The sequence below is a fragment of the Vanacampus margaritifer genome, chromosome 5, assembly GCF_051991255.1.
Source record: "Vanacampus margaritifer isolate UIUO_Vmar chromosome 5, RoL_Vmar_1.0, whole genome shotgun sequence".
Lineage (NCBI taxonomy): Eukaryota > Metazoa > Chordata > Actinopteri > Syngnathiformes > Syngnathidae > Vanacampus > Vanacampus margaritifer.
The window spans coordinates 5,778,606-5,800,753 of record NC_135436.1 but is presented as its reverse complement, the minus strand read 5'-3'; the positions used below and the strand labels follow the sequence as shown (position 1 = coordinate 5,800,753).

The following is a 22,148-nucleotide window of genomic DNA, read 5'->3' as shown; positions in this document are numbered from 1 at the left end:
ACATAATTTGAGGAGGTATGCTAAAGATGTAGAATCAAAAACTGAAAAACAAAAGAATACTGAATTACAATTAGCCATTATGCAATTGCAAACTTTAAAGAAAAAAGAGGAGAATCCTGTTCTTCCGGCTTCCACTGATATGTCATCACCTAATAATGTTGTGGGAGATTGTGTTATGTTTCATTCAGTTCCATTCGTTGGTCGAGATTACTGCTTCAACTGTGGTCAACCTGGCCACTGGGCGGATTCCTGCCGTTTGCCACGCGGCAGAACTCGGCGGCAACAAAGAGGGCGTGGATACTTCCCACAGAGGGGACGTGGTTCACAGAACATGCCCACACGCAGAATGTCATCACAACCGACAGTGCTGAATCAGCAGTTCCTGCCGCCACCTGGTGGACAGTTTCCGCAATGACTGGACCCTGAATTCACATTCAAAGGCCTCCAGGAACCGATGATTGAGATGGAGGTAGGAGGAACTTCCTTGTCATTTATGGTGGATACTGGAGCTCGTCACTCTACCATTAAGACTTTGCTGTCTGACTGTACGCTCACCACGAATGGCATTTCTCTGGTTGGATTCAAGGGAGAACAAACTGTTTTGAAAACACCCCCTATAAACACGCTGTTGGAATTTATTTCTATATTAATATAAATTTAAGTTAATAATCTGACTCCAATTTGTGACCTTACCAAACTATCACTCATCCAACAATAGCATGCTCGTTCTGCAATAGAAAGGTATCAGGAAGCCGGCATTTTCACACACGAGTGGATTTATTCCTAACACTCAAATCTAATACATCACAGCTGGGGTCCCGGGTCCCTATCAATACAATTCTATACGCCTCTGTCTCAAACAGCAGACGTAGTCTCATCCGAGTTGCCCCAGTGAATAGTTATACTACACAATATTTAAATGACACAGAAACAAAGGCATCCTGGCATTATTCTATTGGCTATGTGTTTTCTGCAGTTTAACTTTAGCTTGCTTCTCATTGGCCGATCTTCATCCGCAGGTCACTGGGTGGCTTCTCCTGTTTTGTACTTTTCCGCCATGGTCTCAAACAAATGTGGTTTATAACCTACTTTGATCTTATCACGGTTCTGCATCTCCCCCTGCAATTAGCATCCTTTGTTGGCAACCTTCCATTCCTAACACGCCCACGTGCATCACACACATCCTGTATTTCACCCCCACTCAACACAAACTCTTATATTCCTTTAATCCCTCTCATGACCTCAGACGACTGAGGTCATCACTCGAATACCTTGTTTTTTATTGTTAAACATGAGCTATAAATCAATAAACAACTAAAAATTAGTAAAAAATTTCATTCTAGTAGAAAATCAGTATAAAATTTCATTCTTTCTCATGGCCTCAGATCCCTGAGGCTAACTTCACATACTCACATCCCGGACTCCCGGAGGGCCACCGCTGTCTCCGCTTCCTGGGGGTCCTTCTGAGGGATCATCATATACTGACCACCCGGCTGTAGTGGCCCCAACGTGCGTTCAATTGTCTTAACAGTCAATGATCTGATACATGGAATATAACAACATCCGCATAACACCATGATAGCCTGAATGCTCTTTCATTTTATTACTTAGCGTGCGCAGACCCTCCAATGCCTTAGTAAGGCGACCATCAGGAGGTGTATTGTTGGGGATCAGAGTACAACACTGCTCCCCAAAAATACCACACACTCCTCCTCTTTCAGCTAACACCATATCTAAACTCATTCTATTTTGGAATGCCATAAGAGACGTGGCTGCTAATTGCTCGTGCACTGCCTGGAGTGCCGAGGTGGTAAAGTTCGCCAATCGTTGGACATTGTAGTGGACATAATTAATCCGGTCCACATTTTTGTTTACTGTAATAAACAGAAAAATACTCTCCCATCCTGCTGCCACTTGATCCACCAATTTGTATTCATCAGGGACCCCTCTCGGAACTCCAATTGCATCTATGTATGTGGGGTCTCCTGCATTCAACCATTCTTGCATGTCCCTTTTCTTCCTCCCAAGGAAGGGGATTCTTCCCCACTGTCTAACTCCTTCCCAATTTATCCTAGCCATGTCTAATGCTGTCACACTTATTGGCATGATCAGCGTTACTAGGGCGCACTTACCTGAGGCATTGGGGGGAAGCCTATCGTACAACACTCTCTCTCCACACCACAGCCAAACATCAGCACGAGCGAGAGGTATTCCTGCTGGCAAAGACACATTTTCATTACACCATGACTCCTGGATGTTTCCAATCCCAGGGCCACTCCCATGTAACTTTAGGCAGGTAAAATTTTGTTGTGCAACATGGATGTCAAAAATGGGCTTTTGCTTTTCCATATTTGTCAGTGGAAAGGCCGAATCCAATTGGCTGCACTTTCCTTGGAGAGTTTTGTTATACAGGAAACCAAAGAGACAGGTTTTGGATACAACAGTTGCTGCCACAATTTTCAAAACTGGTCTTGCACCTAAACATACCAAACAATCCTCGTTAGTATTCTTAGCGGCCTGTTCAGCCATCAGGAGCCAATTATTAGTGACCATAGAAATACCTGTGTGACTCATAAACCAGTCATCTACTGTCGTCATTGTTTTGGCCGTGGTACCCGTTCGACGGGTATAATTATTTACTACCGGTGCTTCCCCTTTTATCATAGTCCCATTCTCACAAATGATAATTGGAAAATATGGATCTTTTCCAGACGAATATGCCCACAACTTAAACCCCCAACATGATGTGTTTAGCACTAACACTTCTTGGTGTGGTGGCGCAATTGACTTATTACCCATTGCAATTGTTAATTTCAATATCTCCCCTTCTTTTCTCAGGAGAATCTTATTATGGAAATACTTAGCAATTTTATTCTTTGATGGTGTCCAATAATCACCCGCCTGTGTGGTAACCACGGAATCCCATCCCCACATTGTCACATGTGCTGTCATATACCACCAGTAACCAGGGAACATGTCTCCAGTTACTAGTGACATGACTGCCTTCACTGGTGTATACCATGCTTCCCGAAACCCTCTCAGTGCCTTTATTGGTATATTTACTTGGGTCTTCGTATTAGGGGCCACTGTTATTCTCACCGAATTATTATATGCCCAGCCTATCATCCAATTCTGGTAGCCCTTTTTCTCCCCCTTATTTTTTGACTTTACCTCTCTTCTCCTTCTAGGTTCCTGTGGGCGTACCAAGGACCAGTCCTGGTACTGTGGTTGATAATTGTCCAATTTATCTAACAAATCAAGCCATTGTTGAGTCCAGTTGAAAATTGTCACCCAAGTGTTCACCTGTGTCGGTTGTTTACACTTCAGATTTAACAGTAGTTGTTGTGTCTGTGTCAGCGTCTTGCCACCATCTTGCTCTGCTTCATACCATACCGTTCCATTACAGGAATGATACACCATCACTCGTTCTCCTTTCGTTCCATCACTTCTATCATCCCGCACCATATGTTCAAACGCTAACATAGTCCACACAAAGCACAAGCCTGCAAACAAAATAGTCAATAAAGTTAAACATTTGCATCGTCGTCGTTTTTGTTCCGACACTTCCGAGTCCGATTTTGATCCAATTCTCGCCATCGACACATTCCCTCTCTTGACCTGCCCGTCCGGGCAGTCAATCTTTAAGCTCACCATTGGCAGGCACAAAGTCTGGGGCCGGGCGCAACTGTGAGTAATGGTACCCCTTTTGTCAATTCTCATAATCGCTTGCACCTCATTTGGGAGGCCGTTCAGCATCGCCGTCCTGAACATCATCTCAGCTTCAGGGTAGCTGCCTGGGTGTTTACCTGTGGTCTCAATCCACAGCTCCAATGCTTGAGCATAATGTTGCTCTTTGTCGTACATCAAATTTCTGTATTTTTAACGCTGGTTTCTTATTATAGCAGTGTAAATCATTTAAAAACAACATCATCTTAACTCAGAACTATTCATGTCCGGCCGGGCCATGAACAGTCTGAGAAGAGATTTATACTTATACCTTAAATAAACACTGCAGTTCATTTTTAACAACTTGTCTCATGAAAAAATGTCACCCAGGTGTGTCAATGTTCCTTCCACACCTAAATGGCATATTCCATGGGCTCTAGAAATTATACTTTTCAATTGTTTCTGAGATGGAACATACTTACCGTATTTCTGCTATAAGGGTCGTCTTTTGTCATCTTTGTAGAACTTATTTTTCCAACTCCCATCCTCTTCATTCGCTGCCTGTAAATTCCTCACACCTAACTTCATTCTCACATCAGACTTCCTTTCAACCATACACAGACAGACCAGTCATTCTCACATCAGACTTCCTTTTCAACCATACACAGACAGACCAGTCATTCCCCCATCTGATAAAGATCAATTTTGATCATTTCAGACCTGAATGTGAAAACGGCAGCCGCTTCCAAATTGCTGCTTCAAAGAGGAAAAACAGACACCTTGTGTCCTGTAGATTAAAAAACAACCAAATTGTGACAATTTGGCCAACACCAGAACTATAAAAAGATCTCCAGCTGAGCTAGCCAGGAGCCATAAAAACAAAAGCCTTTGAGGCAAGAGTTTGTAATGTAAATTTGAATCCTGTAGATTAGAAAAACAACCAACTTAAGCAGATGTAAATTAAGATACTGCAGCGGAGGACTTTTAGGGTCAGGAAGAGATGAAAAAAAGATTTAAAATAACCCCATTAATCTATTGCATGTCACGAATCTTCCAAATATCTGCCATCTCAACTAATAAAAGAAATGAGTTATAATCAGAAAAACAAAACAAAATCCCTACTTTACACCAACCAAAAAGTATTCTTAAAATGCTAACTAACCTCACCTCTTCTACAGAGTAGTGGGGGCTTTGTAAAAACACAGCAGGGAACTTTGCAGATCATGACCCAATCAAAAATCAGTGCTGCAACCTAAATCAAAAATTAAAAATTTAACCAGCAAATTCGCCATAAGTGTTCCATATCTGAGTCCACTCTGAGAAGCCAAAGTTATAAAAGAGAAATGGGAAAATAATAGAAGGCCAAATTCAACAAGCATCAAACAACGGAAAATATAGTATTTAAAGATTAGACTAAATTTTATACTACCCTAATTCACATAAGCTGTTCTCAATTTCCGAAACTGCGTTGCTATAGATCACATTTCCTTTCTGACATAGTACAGAGTGCAAATGTCTACAAACAGAATACAACATACGACCTCAGGCACCACACTCAGATGATTCCAGAACTTTGAGTCCACAACTGTAGTTCATATTCCTTCCTGTCCTTGTCGATAGCAGTTTATGCAGGGCAAAGTTCAAAGCGGGCACTGGGCTTTGTGTACTGGAGTTCTCAGGAAAAGTTCATCATGACAGAATCGATGGTTATCCTGTCTGCTCAAAAAGTTGCTGGACATTATGCTCAAACAATGCATAAGAGTCATTGAACAGTCACAGGACGAGCGGATTTACAGTGTACCATCCTTTTTGCAGTCCGTGTGGTCACTTCCCCCCCCCGAAAGTGACCATTGTTCAGTTCGCCTTCCACTCTGAACATCAAGCATAGCAGGAGAATGCTGTTCATTCCATTTCCAGCACTTTTCGGTTGAGTCACCCAAGTGAAACACCTTTCAGTCAAAGATTGAACCTGCCTGAAACATTTATACACTCGGAACAGACAGAGGGAGATGAGATCATAGCAAGAGAACACTGCTTGTTGTCATTCAATTTCCAAGACAAAATAAAATAAAAAATTCCCCCAAAATATTTTGTTTTCCAAACCCCTAATTTATTCATTTTGTGGTTTTATTTGAATTTGATCACTACACTATAGCAAGTAGTAGAACTATATTTACGCATATGTCTACCATAGACATCTTCATTACGTGTTACCTCAAATTTAAGAAACATGTGACAGCTGTTAGTCACCCTGGCCACTTGGATGGAAGTCCTTTCCAGACTTCTAGAATGGGACTCAGATAAAGACAAAGGTTAAATCATTTTCACACCTACGAATAAGTTATCAGAGATGCAGGGGAAATATAAAAATCAAAAATGAAAAGTCTATTTCAATTAAAATTTGGTTTTATTACTTATTCAACTATATTACACAGATCTGATTTTAAAAATAATATGAGAGTGGCCTGTAGTTCACACCTAGACCTCTATGTCCTTCCGCATAACAGGAACAATTTGATTTAGCCTTAGACGACCCCTGTTATTCACACACACAACAGACTACAAGTCTCCCAAATGGAGACAATGGGAGAGAGGACTAAACTTATCACACCCCCTTTCCTTTTTATTTAGTTTAATTTAATTTTAACAGACAACAGTACAAATCACCATCTTCTTAAAACAGCAGCTCACGGCCCCCATCCTTTCAAAATATGCAGATTTCCTGCTTACCATTCTTTTTCACCCTTTTTTCACACACTTAAAAATCACTGTCTTAAACAAACTTACACTTCCATTCACTTAACTTCTGCACTTTTCTCATCACTCTCCACTTCCCCCTCGCGGTGATCCGCGTTGCTGGGCGTTGCCTGCCCCCGTCTCTGTGTCCCTGTCACCATTTTCTCTAACATCCCTCTTTCCTCAGTCTGCACCTTCTGTCCATCAAACAACTTCCCCTGTGCCTCCTCCCTTATCAGCTTCGGAGTCCTCTTATCCCCTGCACTAGTGGTGCCCCCGTCTCCTGCTAACACCGCCCCTGACGTGCGCACGGGCGACTCACTCCCCCTCAGCCTTTTCCTCTCATTATTCACAGCCTGTTCGATCAACTGTATTGTTGCTGGCGTCATCCGTGACCCGTCATCTTCCACATCTAAAACCATTCTGCCCCCCAAAGTAACTACGGGGGCCATCACTGACGCCGTCGGATACGGAGGGGGCGCAAATACATACTGTCCCGAGCTCGGCAACTGTGGATAAACGCCTCTAAAACATTCCGCCTTTTCTCCCTTATCAATCACTTCCTCCTCTCTCTTTTCCACTTTCTTTTCCTCTTTCTTTTCCTCTTTCTTTTCCTCTCTTATCGCTGCCAGCGCAGTCGCAATAGTCGCCAATTGGTGAATGCCCCGTCTATCATTCTCTACATCTTCAACTTTTTTCTGAGTTTATGACGCTTTCGCCATCCAACTCGGCTCTGTTCCTCCTCCATATCTTGAATATTTGCCAACATTCTGCTCTCCTTTTCCTGTAACTGCCGCGCTAACTTCGACATATCCCATGTTCCAGGTTCTCCGCGAAACAATTCATCCTTCTATAATTTCCGAAACAACTTCTGACACCGTTCTCTTTCCTTCTTAATTCTCTTACTTTCTATTCCACTAATCAACTGTGATTCCATCCTACCGTAATGACCATTAATCTCCGACCAGACTCCAGGGGACCCGAGACCCTCATCACACTTTCTCTTCTCTGCCATCCTTAAATCCACTCGCACGTGTCCTAATCACTTCTCTTGCAGTTTAATTTTAGTTTTTACATTCACACCGCTTCCACACTGATACGTAAATCCCAGATTTTAAACCGTATCGATACGTAAATCCCAGATTTTATACCGTATCTAACCACGAATAGTTGCGACCTATTCTAGTAGGTAAATCCCAGATTTTATACCCTACTAATGTCCACACTTTATACGTAAATCCCAGATTTTATACCGTATCAAACCACGAACAGTTCCAAACTTATTCGAGTAGGTAAATCCCAGATTTTATACCCTACTAACACGTCCCACATTCCTTCCTCTCATAATTTAGCGTTGCCAATGTGCAGAATTTAAACAAAAGGAATCTGCTCACCTTGTTTGAGTATGGGCCCAAGAGGAAAGCCGATCGGACGTGTGGCTTTTTCAGGTCGTCACCTGGTGTGGACTTGGATCCCAGATCCTCGAGTCCCAGACTCTTGTGGTTTTCTCGAAGTCCCAGACTTCTTTTTTACCTCTCTTGCATCACGTCGGGGTCACCATAATTGTTGGAATTTATTTCTATATTAATATAAATTTAAGTTAATAATCTGACTCCAATTTGTGACCTTACCAAACTATCACTCATCCAACAATAGCATGCTCGTTCTGCAATAGAAAGGTATCAGGAAGCCGGCATTTTCACACACGAGTGGATTTATTCCTAACACTCAAATCTAATACATCACAGCTGGGGTCCCGGGTCCCTATCAATACAATTCTATACGCCTCTGTCTCAAACAGCAGACGTAGTCTCATCCGAGTTGCCCCAGTGAATAGTTATACTACACAATATTTAAATGACACAGAAACAAAGGCATCCTGGCATTATTCTATTGGCTATGTGTTTTCTGCAGTTTAACTTTAGCTTGCTTCTCATTGGCCGATCTTCATCCGCAGGTCACTGGGTGGCTTCTCCTGTTTTGTACTTTTCCGCCATGGTCTCAAACAAATGTGGTTTATAACCTACTTTGATCTTATCACGGTTCTGCATCTCCCCCTGCAATTAGCATCCTTTGTTGGCAACCTTCCATTCCTAACACGCCCACGTGCATCACACACATCCTGTATTTCACCCCCACTCAACACAAACTCTTATATTCCTTTAACGCGATGCTTCACATAAACTTTTTTACATGAGTTTGTATAGGCGCCGAACTGTCCCGTGAATCTTATGGGAAGGGATCTTCTCATAAAAGCTGCACCATTGATCCAGTGCGGGTCGGACGGACTCACGCTCCAATTTCCAGATGGACATTCATACTACTGCGATGCTGCCTCTGTCTCTGACTCCTGCCCCCAGTTCCCAGTGATGCCTCAATACGCTACGACATGCGCTCCGGCTGACATCTACTGGGCAAGGATTGACACTGATTCCTCCGGCTGGAGGGATGCTGAAAAGTTTTGGACAGAGTGGTCTCCTTGGATTCGTAACCGCCATTCATACGATATGGTATCTGGCTGCTTGCATTGCACTATTTTTTATGACAGATGTGGTGATGAGATATACAGTGAAGCCTTCCATACAGTTGTTGGCAACACATAGGAGTTGCGTGTAGGTGATCTGCTCGCAGGTGGGCCCGGAGTCGCGTTTTCTGTAAGTCTGACTGAAGAACAACTTAAGTGGTATGAGATGCGGGAACCACCAGATGAATCTGTGCTGGCATGTCATCCTCATGTTTCATTGATGGTCTCATCCCAGCACACGGCAAAAGATTTGGGTCCATTTGTCCTGGCGTGCACAAAAGCAACTGATTGGCAACACTCTATACACCCAGATTTATTATATTCCAAATCTCTTGATGCCTATTGGATTAAATCAGATTTATTGGCTTCCATGTCTGTTTTAGAACATCAATTTTTGGATCGACATCATGGGAGGGAGACATCTGACAGCGACCTTGCTTGTGACATGCTAAAAACCTTGCCTGCTAAACTGTGGTCTGATGACCCGACTGACGTAGGCTTGTGTAAAGTTACTTCAGTAACTTTTAAAGTAAAACCCAAATCCGTTTGGGTGCCGAATACCCTATGAAGCCTGACGGTCGTCTTGGCATCTCGGCGGCAATTAATGGTTTGCTGAAAGCGGGGGTGCTTTGTAAAATTGATAAGTCGAGCTACAATACTCCCATTGTCCCGGTAGAAAAGAAAAATACTGGTAAATTTCGCATGGTGCATGATCTCAGAGCTATTAATGCTAAGGTGTTGACACCTGCACTGCCGGTGCCAAATCCGCATTCTGCGCTGTCACAAATTACTCCGTTGCATACGCATTTTACCTGCATTGATCTTGCAAATGCATTTTTTTGCATCCCTCTTGACGTGTCTATGCAAAAGTATTTTGCATTTTCATGGAATAATGAGTGCTACTCATATACTCACCCGATTGCCACAAGGGTTTGTGTTATCTCCTGGTGTTTTTAATGCTTCCCTTAGACAGCTGCTATCATCTCTCCAACTTCCTACTGATGTTCTGTTGGTGCAGTATGTGGATGATCTACTGCTAGCTGCACCGTCCGAGGAGTCCTGCCTTCAAGCTACACAGCTCTTTTTGAGCCACCTGGCTTCGGTGGGCCTGAAGTGCTCCAAGGACAAGCTCCAAATTGCCCGACCTCGGGTGTCTTTTTTGGGAAGGCTTATTTCAAAGCATGGAACAGGTATTTCTCCATCACACAAAGATGACATCTTGCACCATCCCAAACCGACAAATGTTAAACAAATGTTGGCTTTCTTGGGCTTGTACAATTATTCCCGATATCATGTTCCGGATTTTGCGGCACTGACTCACCCTCTCAGACAGTTAGTGAATGAAAAAGGGATGAGAAACCTGTCACATGTTCTTGTTTGGACTCATGATGCTGAGACCTCTTTTGTTATGCTAACCCTAACCCTTGTCGTTCCTGATTACACTAAGATGTTTTTCCTTGATGTTTCTGAAAAGTCATCGGCTGTTCTTTTTCAAAAGAGGGAGAATGGTAATAGACATGTTTGTCTTTATGCATCAACACCTCTTGAAAAATATGAACAGCGTCACCATGTATACGCAGCTTTTGCTTCAGCACTTGCGCGCTTGATAAAAAAAACATCTCATATCGTTTTACATCATCCGTTGACAATACGTACATCACATAGTACAGTCCAGTACGTAACCAGCCAAGCATTTACTATGACAAGGGGACGACAGAGAAAGATTGAATCAGTCTTGACACAACCGCACATTTTGTTTACACACGAGGGGACAAATATGGCAGACGGCATGCTAGAAGGGCAACCTCACTGCAAATTCTAGAAGATAATTCACTGAGAAAAGATCTTTATGAAATCTCATTAAACGACCCAGACCTGACGTTATTCACAGACGGCTGTTGTTTCAAGGGTAATAACAGACTACAATCAGGTTTTGCTGTAACACAGATGACTCGAACAACTTTTGACCTAAAAGTGGCAGAGAGACTTACAGGGCCTCAGTCAGCTCAACGAGCAGAGATAGTGGCTGTGACAACTGCATTGAAATTAGCAAAAGATAAGACTGTGAACATATACACTGACTCCGCGTATGCACATGTAGTTGTACATACGGCCACCAAAGCATGGCAAATAAATGACTTCATGACTGCTTCAGGGACACCTATCAAACACCATCAAGACATTTTTGATTTGAAAGACGCCTTGCTACTACCCAAAGCAGTAGCTGCGATAAAATGCAAGGGACATTCAAAAAATAATGATTTTGTCTCAGTAGGAAATTATTCCGCTGATGAGGCCGCTAAACAGGCAGCGGGCTACCACACAACACTTCAATTGATGGTGAGCGAATGGTGAATTGGGAGACGGAGAAGAAATAAATCCCCAAACGATCAAACTGTGGCAGGAGAAAGCCAACTCCGGAGGAAAAAAGCGTTTGCTTTTCAAGAGGTGCTGAACAGGATGGGGAAGGTATTTGGAGAAGAAAAGGTAAATATATCCCATCACCATTACCTAATTTCTAAAGACCATGGAATATGCCATGTTGGTGTAGACGAAACATTAAGACGACTAAGTAACTGGTCACATCCTTACATGAGGCAAATTGTCAAAAGTGAACTACAGGATTGCACTGTTTGTAATAAATTCAACAGTATGCCTACATCTAAACCTCCTCCTGGCACTCACGATCCAGAAGTGACTGCTCCGGGACAAGTCATTTCAATGAATTTTACTGACATGTTAAAGCCAGTGGAAGGTTACCGATATTTATTGGTGATAGTAGATTCATTTTCAGGATGGCCGGAGGCATATCACTGCAAATCTGAAACAGCAGATGTCGTGGTGAAACATTTGATTAATCATTACATACCATCACATGGGTTTCCCAGAAAAATTAGGTCAGACAATGGAACCCATTTCAGAAAAAAACATTTACAGGAAGTGGAAAAAGCATTAGGACTAAAACATACATTTGGTTCTGTATATCATCCTCAATCTCAAGGACAAGTTGAACGAATGAATAGAAATATTAAAGAAAAATTGGCTAAGGCACTGGCCTCATCAAAATTAAACTGGCTACAAGCTCTTCCTATTGCATTAATGAATGTACGAATGTCATTAAATTCAGCTAAAGGTTGGACTCCGTTTGAAGGTCACAAAAACAGACCATTTCCAGCTCCTAATGTTCCGCTGGGAGAGTCGCAAATTGCAGGACCTCCAGTACTTAAACAGATAGTATCTACATTCTCCAAGCTTTTTTTTTTTTTTTTTTTTTTTTTTTTTCTGGGAGATCTCAGTATTGATCATTTGAAATGTCATCATCATTGTTCTCCTTTTTTTTTTTTTTTTTTTTTTTTGTATGTGTGTTTGTGCGTGTGTGCGTGCGTGTGTGTGTGTGCGTGCGTGCGTGCGGAAAAAAAATAAAATAAATAAATAAGAATTCCCATACCGTTCACCTAAACCGAACACTTCAAAATCCAGCCAGAGTCGTGGGGCTGCCAGGAGACCCAAAGGGGGACCAAAGAAAAGAAAGAAAAGCGAAGCCCAGCACCGACCAGACACCACCCACCGGGCCACTAACCTTCACCAACCCCAAAGACATCCAAACTCCAACAAATCAGGGAAACCTCAAGGGCCCAAAGGAGAAACTGAGGAAAGGTAGAAAGGACAGACGAAGCAGAGTGAGATCCACAGACACCAGCCTCCACCGAATCAATGACCTGAGGGAGAAACAAATTGTGTCTGAGTCTCGATAGATGCTGGTGTGGTGGATCTAGCATGCATGAAAATCTCCACCAAAGAGGGGAGCCGTCGACCCCCGCCAGGACAGAGCAAGCGCAGCACCTCAGGGCCCCCCAGGCCGCGGCCGCGCCAAAGGACGACCCCCGGGCCCCGCAGGGGCCACCGGCCGGAGAGCAAACCCCGGAGCAGGAGCGCCCCCCACCCCAACGCGGCCCGCGCCCCCAACCCAACGCAGCAGGACGGGGCACTGCAGGCCCACCAGGCACCCCACCGGCCCACAACCCCCGCTCCCCCCCGCACCCCCACCCCCGCCACCCACCCCAACCCAGCCCCAACCGCCCCCAGGTCCCCAAATCCCCAGACACCCTCCCCACCCCAGCACCCCCCACCCCGGCACCCCCACCACCACCCCCCCACCAACCAAGCCGCCCCCGCACCCCGCCCCCACCCCCACCAACCGACAGCCCCCCAGCCCCCGACCCCAGACCCCGGGGACACACCGCACCCAGGCATCCGCGCCGAAGAGGGGGCCGGGCAGCGGAGCGGAGAGGGCACCCGCGCCCACCCCACCACGCGGAGGGACGGAACACCAGGGGCAGAAGGGGAGATGGGGGCACCGGAGGACGGGCGGCATCCCCGAACCCCAGGCCCAGCGGGGAGAGGCCCCGGTCGTCACCCCAACGATCTAAGTGAAAAACTAGCCCTGTTACTAAGTTCGCCAGCTCGCCGACTGGCGAACTCTACCCCTAAACCGTGTGTGTGACCCCACCCAGTGTATATACATAAGTGTGTGTGTGTGGTGCATTAAAATTGGGGGCAGGTGAACCGGAGCAGAGGGAAATGATATCCCCCCCTGCTCCGATCCACCCGCCCCCCAGGCATGTCAATGAGCGTATGTGGTGCATTAAAATAAATTAATTGGGGGGGGGGGGGCGCACACGGACAGGCGACCGCAGCACTGCTTCATACCGCGGCCGCCCCAACCGATGCCCCCCCCCCCCAGTTGTGTGGTACATTCTCCAAGCTAACGAATAAACAACCAGATGTTTCTTCAGAAATAAATAATTGTGAATATGTGTGGTTAAAAGTTACTAAACGAAAATGGTGTGCTCCTAGGTGGACTGGCCCATTCAGAATCACGGACAGAACGTCTTGTGCAGTGCGCTTGCATAAGAAAGGCGACACCTGGTTTCATCTGACATCCACAAGGCCTGCTGGTTCTGGTTCGCCTCCTATTCGTGTAATCATTTGTATTTGTGTGATTTTAATCAAAGTTTAACGTCACCTACATATTTTGTCCTAGTGCAGTTGCCGTACTTGCTGACCTTGTGTGCATGCATCGCAGTTCATGCAGGGGCAGCAAATAAATGTTTTGCAAATCCAGGCGTGAAGCCATAGCTGCTGTTGAGTAGGCTTTTTACTTTAGTACTACTTTACTACAGTTTTTGTAGAATTTTAAGCCGCAAAATTGCCAAAACAACAAACGCTGCAGCAATGTTTAGTTATGCAATCGAACACAGTGGCACAAGTCAATGACGTCACGCGCAGTGTCCCAATTCTACAATTTTCTCATGCTTGTAACCTGTGCTCTCCAACACTTCATGCACCTTGATTAAGTGAACACTTCATTGAAGAGCGTAAGGGTGGAGTGTGGGTATTGAGACTGGACCTATGTACCTTCCCACTTACCTATGAATTTGGGAGTCCTGACTTGGAACAACTACGAGTTGTCTGTTGGTGCACGAAACTAATTTATAAGTGTAAAGTTGTCATTTCAATGGCCGTATATAATTTTGTTAAAATTTGTATTTCATAATATAACAATACCTACCACATCTATACTCTCTGTTTACTGAAAACAAGACAAGATTGTTATTTGAAATACAAAGTTGTGGTTGTTCAAAATGCGTAGCACAAGGTTGAGGTAGAAATGTTGGCTTGTCCCTCAGCAAGCTTTACGGTTTCTCATGTGGCCCCTTTGCAAATTAATTGCCCACTCATGGCATACAGTATATCTTTTCAAAAAAATAAGTCCTTCCCTATTGAAGAGGAATAAAGGAATTTTGTCCTCTTTGCGTGTTTCAAAATTGAAGATAGGTTTAATGCAAGAAAAATACACCTTTGCAAAAATGATTTTTAATTTTTCAGAGAATCTCTGGACAAATAACTGCCTCTGGTCATCACTTAAACAACGTGGGATTTCAGAGCGTCAAATGTGCTCTTCTACGTGTACAATAGCTTCTTATAATTAAAAAGACCTCCTCCTTTTCATTTGTAGACTAAACATACTCTCTGGTACTTTTCCGTACGCAGATGGCGTAAACAAGGTCAGGTAGATGTTTTTGAGACAGAATGTGTTATATAGTTGAAGGATTTTCCCATAGCAAAATCTCACAAACAAGTTGAACCAAATTTACGGTGGCCGTGACTGATGAAGAAAGTAAAGAGTGTGTGTGAGTGTTATTTCAAAGCAAATTTTGTTTTCAAGACCGAAATGTGTTTTCGCACAAAGCGCTGAGAAGGAACTTTTTTTAGACTAAATAATATGACCCAGTTTAAGGTCAAATTATACCGAAATCAACACCATCTGCTCTGCACAGGACACAAAATATTTCGACAAATATAAAGAATTGGAATGTTCATAATGTGTAACAATAGTTGATATATGAAATTAGGTATTAAAAATGTTATAATATCTTTCACTATACAGAGAATTCCTTTTACTGGTTCCATCTATGGTGGTCTACAGGAGGGCAAACCCATCAGCATTAGTGGACGAGTCCAACTTGGAGCTGAAGGTTAAAACACTCCTTATATTAGTACCTGCATTTTCACCTGTAAAAATAAAATTTTAGTTGTGCAAAATGTATGAAATCTTTGTTAACTGTGTATTGTTAGACATTATTAACGTTTTAATTCTTTATTTCATATATTAACCATGTTGAAATGTTTTATAGATGTGTAAAGTAGGTGAAATAGTGTTGAACTCGGTATAATTTGACCTTAACCAAAGCTGGTAAATTGTTTGGTCTAAAATTCCTTCTCAGTGTGCGAAAACACATTCTGTTCGTGAGAACAGAATCTGTCTCGAACACACACACCCACACCCACACACACTGACTCTGTTGGCATCATCGCTCACGGCCACTCTAAATCTGATTCATCTTGTTGGTGAGATATTGTTTTGAGAAAAAGTACCCGGAGAAGTATATTTTGTCTGGAGACCGGCACAGCTGCAAATCTATTGTATAACGTGTTTTAAAAGGCGTTTCACTTTCCAAGCTCGATACTATAAGTAGCCCTCTTCCGCAAGGGAGGGGGCACAATCGGCACTCTGAAAATTCCACCTCCTACGTGATGTTCAGGGTCGCCCCAATGTCCGGAGATCTCTGTTTCAATAAATCATATTTTAAAAGGTGTTTTTTCTTACATTAAAAATCTGTCTTCATATTTTTGGAACACGCAAAAGAGGAATAAATTTAACCTCTTCAAAGTGGTGACCCTCGACTAAGAACGACGTTTTACGAGCGGGGCGTTCACGGACGAATAGAATTCCCGGCCATATTAATCAAGGTAAGTGGACACTTTATCCACGTTTTAGGAATTCTGTCTGTCTGGGAGCGCTTCGGCTGATATATTCGTCTTGAAAAATTATATTGGAGATGGAATTTATATAAGAAAAATAGTGATAAATTTTGAAGTCGTTTGGTTGGACGCGAAGTCCCAGATTTCGGATTTTACCACGGTATTTGAACTGTACACGTACGTTGTGGCGGAAGCATTGTCTACGGAAATGCCGTCACGTTGTTGGGTATTGCGCTGAAACGACAACAGGCAAAAAATAAAAAGCCGAGAGATTCTTGGATGGAATTAGGATCGTAATAAATTCCTTGAATAATGGATTATTTTTCTCAGCGCAGAAGAGGATTCTGCACAATTGAATCAAATAATTGTGAACAGACAGGCTGACGTAGTCGTATGAATTTGAGAAAGTTACGTTACAAAGGAGCCGAGGGACTGCCTCATGATTGACTTAAAGCAGTATTTGCGTAACGTTACAATGGTACGTTACGATGGGTTTTGCACAATTGAATCAAATAATTGTGGCAATCAGGCTGCAAGCAGTATTTATTACGGAAAACACATGGCAGTCTCTTTATAATAAGGTCTGCTTCAAAATTGGAAACAACGCTTCGCTCCTTGCAGCCGAGAGACTGCTTCTTGATTGACTTAAAGCAGTATTTATTATTTTAAGAGGAGATCATGATATTTGTTTGTCTGTATTCTATGTTTTGTCTTGTGATACAATAATCGGACGTCACTGTTATTCTTAAAGGTACCGCGATGAGATATGTTGTTGACTAATTCTGTTATAAGTGAGACGTCACTTCATTTATAAATGTTAATACGACTTAACTACAATATAATATAATATAATATAATATAATATAATATAATATAATATAATATAATATAATATAATATAATATAATATAATATAATATAAAATACGGGAGTCAATAATTAATAGTAATTATAAAAGCTCTATTCGAGCGTGAAACTAAATGGTTTGACCCAAATGAGCTTCCGTTAAACCACGGGATGACGCTAGTAAAACAAGTTGGTAACACATGCGCAGTTTCTATCGGAGTTTTACCTACGAAACAAAGACGAGTGGGTGCACGATTGCTGTGGAATAAATCTTTTAGTGCCGTTATAATTTACGGTAAGTTAAATTTTGGAAAAGGTTAGTTTACTCTAATAAGATTTGGAATTTGTTCGATGGTTTCTAAGGCGGCAATTTAACTGTGTATTTCCGTAAACGCCGACCGCGGATTAGAAAAAGTATTAGAGTTATATGTATTTTAACTCTTTGACTGCCAGACGTTTTCAAAAACGGGTTGTCGCCAGTGCCAACCGATTTAAGCATTTTGAGTGATCTTTCAAGGTCCACAGAAAATGTTGTGTTTGGACTATGGAAACACACATCCGACCAAATGAAAGATTGGACTCTCATCTATCATCAGAAAAAAAAGTTTGTTTCTACCTTATTCCGTTCTTCAGTAATCAACAATAGAAAATGGTTACTTTCACCGAAATTCTCTGTTTTGAAACAAAAAGCGGAGAAAAAGAGCTTTTTGTGAAACGATGTTATTTCATGCACTCTAGTGAATTGTACACTTCTTTTTGTCCATGAATGATGCTACAAACACCTAAATAGTGCTTTACTTCTGTAAAACGCTTTCACCAACAATGAAAAAGTGTTTTTTTGATTGCAAAATGCGTTTATTTCCATTCAACAGTGTAACAATTTGACAAAACAATTTCGCAAACTATTTACAAATGTGTGCAACTGTGGTACTACTTACAATTATGTGGATGTTTCAAATACAGTTTTTCTTTTTGTAACGCTCTCCTGCGTACAAGGAGACGCCAGGACTCGCACACAGTTTACTTTCACTTTCGCATTGGTCCGTTTTGCGTGCAAACGTTACACTTTCTTGACGGCCTTTTTTTCCGGGGAATAAAAAGCAAGTAGCAGACTGTACACACTTCCTTCGATGACTATGCATTGGAATCGGGGCACTCTCCGTCGTCCGATCGAACGTCCGCCTGTGCGTGCTCGGTTGCGCTCCGCGTTACGACACCGTCATAGCCGCCGCATCAGCGGTTCCAATTTCGCCGTCAAGCTCGGATTCACCTTCATCATCATCGTCATCAATGTACTCTTTTAGCGTTGGTCGATGCCTTTTGTCTTGTAAGTGTAGAGCTGCTTGCAAACGCTCGCCATTGCCCGTTCCCTCCTCCATCTAGCTCCATCTAACGTCTTCTACTGCCGCGTCAATGCTTTCCAGCCACGGAGTCACCATCATCTTCATCATCGATGATGATCATCGTCATCAACAATGTGCTCTTTTAGCGATGCTTTTGGTCTTTGAAAAAAACGTCTCTGGCGTTAGCTCCTCGCGACCGGCCACCATTTTTCCTTTGTTTTCCATTCTGATCTCCTGCTCAACGCTCTAGCTCCGCCTCTACTGACGCCCACCCGATCTTGTCAAAAGAGAGTCATCGCTGCCCTCTAGGGGCCAAAAATAGTCATTAGGCTCACGAGACCTGCTTAAAACTTTCAGGAGAGCTCCGCAAGCCTTCCCAGCACCCGTTTCAAAAAAAAAAAAATGGGAGGACGTCTTTTAACGTCTTTGGCGCACCTCCGTAGGTTTTTGCAGAACGTCATTTAACGTCTTTGGCAGTAAAAGAGTTAATATAGAGGAAAATCCCGGACGTAACTTTAAGAGGTTGAATTTGGATGGTTTCGTAAAGACAACTCGTATGATTTTGATGTGTTTAAATAAATAGCTTTATATTTTCTATCTTCTCGCTTTGCAAATAAAAACAGCTGTACAACACAAATTTACGTAATAAAATAAATGAAACCGTATAATAAACGCTGAACGGGATAAATTGATTGGACGGTAATATTACTAATAACATCTCTCACGCTAAAACCGCGAGCGTCAGGGTCTACATTAAATACATTAGACGACATTACATAAATTGTGACCGTAACTGATTTTCTAAGGCCCTCAATAACATCTCCAAACAATTAATGTTGATGATCTGGCATCACAGCACATGCGATAATATAGCGACATAATACAAATCGAACAAATAACAACACATAAAATGGAGGAGACATTTGATTTCAATGTGCAGGATATTGTGAAAAGGTGGTTTGCGTAATGTTGAAATAGAAGGGAAGAGTAGGTCTTAATGAAAAAAAAGGTTAAAATGGAGCAGAACAGATAAGATAGGATTTATATGAATGGTAAAGGAAGGGACTTTGAAAATGGAGGAGACTTAATATAATTGCTGTGACTCTAGCTGACCGCCAGGTGTCACCCTTTTATAAATTAATGATGCCAGTCAGTTTGGAAATTGTAGTTGCTATGACTCTAGCTGACCGCCAGATGTCACCCTTTTTCCAAATTAAAATTGATAACAGCCTTAAAACCTTTACAAATAGAGAATACAATTTTTTCTATAAAAGACACGATGTTAAAGTGTCATTGTTGCGTTTGTATGTGTGTTAATTAAATCTGCTTTTAAAGTTTAATGAAAATATATATATTTAATTTTTTTTGGGATTTTTTGTTATATAAAATATGTAAGTCTACACACTCTGCTTTTTAATAAGAATGATAATAATAATTAATTAAAAAACGAATAATTTGAATGGCAACTAATGTAGAATGTTTTGTTATAAGTTGATTGTATTTCCCTCATAGTTTTTGTCGTGTGCGAGAACATCATTTAATTTTGAATATCTTTAGCCACACCCATTATGAGAGGGAAACGACAAGTTCCTTATCTCTCGTCCGGGGGGTGAAGTAATATATTATTTGTATGAAAAAGGAGATTTTTCTCCCTTTGTTAATTATAATTTAAAAAGGGGCCTTTCCCATGCTTTTAAGTAGAAAAATAATTTTTAATTTTTCCTGAATATATTTAACCTTTAAATTTCGACATTTGAAGTCCCATTTCAGAGTTTGGAGCAGGCCTTGCGAGTCCTGGAAGACTGGACAGACCATTCCATGGGAGAGCCATATGGGAGAATCACATTTTTGACATAATTTGAGGTGCTATGTAATTAAAAAATCATTTCTGCCTTGATGTTTGACCAAAAGCTGACGAGGCGGGCTGCGGCCTCCATTGAGAAATATTAATTGAAAACTACACACTGGTTAATTGACTCTGTATTATATTCATAAATTTTTAGAGCAAAGCTATCCTTTCTTATATTAAGTATTATTTACGAAGGTATGCAAAACATATTATATTAAATATTGTAAAACATAACAATACTGAATTATAATTAGCAATTATTTAATTGTAAACTTTTATTGTTTTAAATTTTTTTTTTTATTATTAATTAATTATTTTTATTTTATTTTTACGTTTTTTATTATTTTTTAATTAAAAAAAATAAAAATATTTTTTTTTGAATTTTTTGAATTTTTTTAAATAAAGGAGGATTTTTTCTTCTGACTATTTACTGACATGTTATTACCTAATACTGTTGGGGCAGATTTTAACGTTTCAGTCGAGTAAGGATCATTGGTCGGGGTCATTATTTCAAAATAAGGTCAACTGGATCTATGCAAGCAAGACGCAGGTGTCATCAAAGCCAGAAGCTACAGACAGCAAAGACAGCTACGACCACCAGCAGAGGGGGCGTGGTTTAAGTATGCGGCCATCATCAGAACAATATCTGCCCTTTTCCCCTAATCAGCACTACCTGCCGCCACCTGCTGGGCAACAACCGCACTACCTACCGCCACCTGATGAACAGCAGAGGTTCCTGGCGCCACCTGGTGGAAAGTTTCCGCAATGACTGCACCCTGAACTCACATGCAAAAGTCTTAAATGAAAGAACTGCTCCAATGCACACAATGCTCCGCACAAACTTCCTTAAAGCATTCCTGCATCCCGAACTGTCCTGTGAAAAAACTGCTCCACTACGCTGGTGACTCCGCCCCCACCAACAATGTTTCCTTGAGTTAGTGATACCAGACCATATGATGTGATACTGACTGTTTACACTGCACTCTATTTTTTGACAGACATAAGGTGATAACATTTACAGTAAAACATTACGTAAATAGAACGAACTGATTGGCAACACTCTGTACACACAGATTGATTATATTTTAAAAACTTTTGATGCTTATTCTGATTTGATCTGATTTGTTTATCTCTGTCTATTTTAAAACAGTCAGCTTTTTGGACCGACATCAACAAGGGGGACTAGCAAGCTTAATGGTAAAATATTAAAATTAAGGGCAACTTTATGTATTAATAATAATTGATGGATTGGCTGAAAACTGAGATTCTTTGTAAAATTCATTGGCTTAAGCTACAATATTTTTATAGTACAAAAGATAATACTGGTAAATTTCATGTGGTTTCAGAAATTGAAAACAGCTAATGTGAATAAAGATAAGATAAAATTTATTTCAATCTTAATTATTATATTTTACGCTTATTGAATTTAGTCTTTTAATATTTTCCAAATTTTCTTTTGAAATTGGAATAGTTGCTTGGGACGCATTGTCGAATTTACTGGTTAAATGTAAAGTTTTCCCCTCTTTTTAAAGCAAAAATTGATTTACTGCTGTAGTTCTAGAATCAGTCTGAAAATTCTCTAAATCGATCTTTTCAGATGGGGGAATTATTGGTCGGTCTGGGTATATCGTCGCAAAGGACACAAACAGTCCATGTTGAATTAAATAAATATAAAATTAAAAGTTAGTCTTAATGTGATAATTATAGATAGTCCGTGAGAATGAATGAAATTTACAGGAGGACAATTGGTGATTGGACTTTTGACCATGGAGGAGAGTAAGTTTTGGCAGAGACGGCAAAAATAAGGTGAATATGTTCCATTTTTATTTCTCCCTGGTGCCCTGGGGTCAGATGTTAT

The 22,148-nt window shown here is 41.5% G+C and overlaps 1 long non-coding RNA gene across 1 annotated transcript; it reads right to left on the bottom strand.

Annotated features, from left to right (window-relative positions):
* Nucleotides 1-758: 758 nt before the first annotated feature.
* Nucleotides 759-9,143, bottom strand: LOC144052181 (uncharacterized). Its single transcript, XR_013294172.1, has 2 exons — nt 3,304-9,143; nt 759-2,561 (listed from the first exon to the last, which is right to left on the bottom strand). It is a non-coding gene; the product is annotated as an uncharacterized LOC144052181 (long non-coding RNA).
* Nucleotides 9,144-22,148: the final 13,005 nt, after the last annotated feature.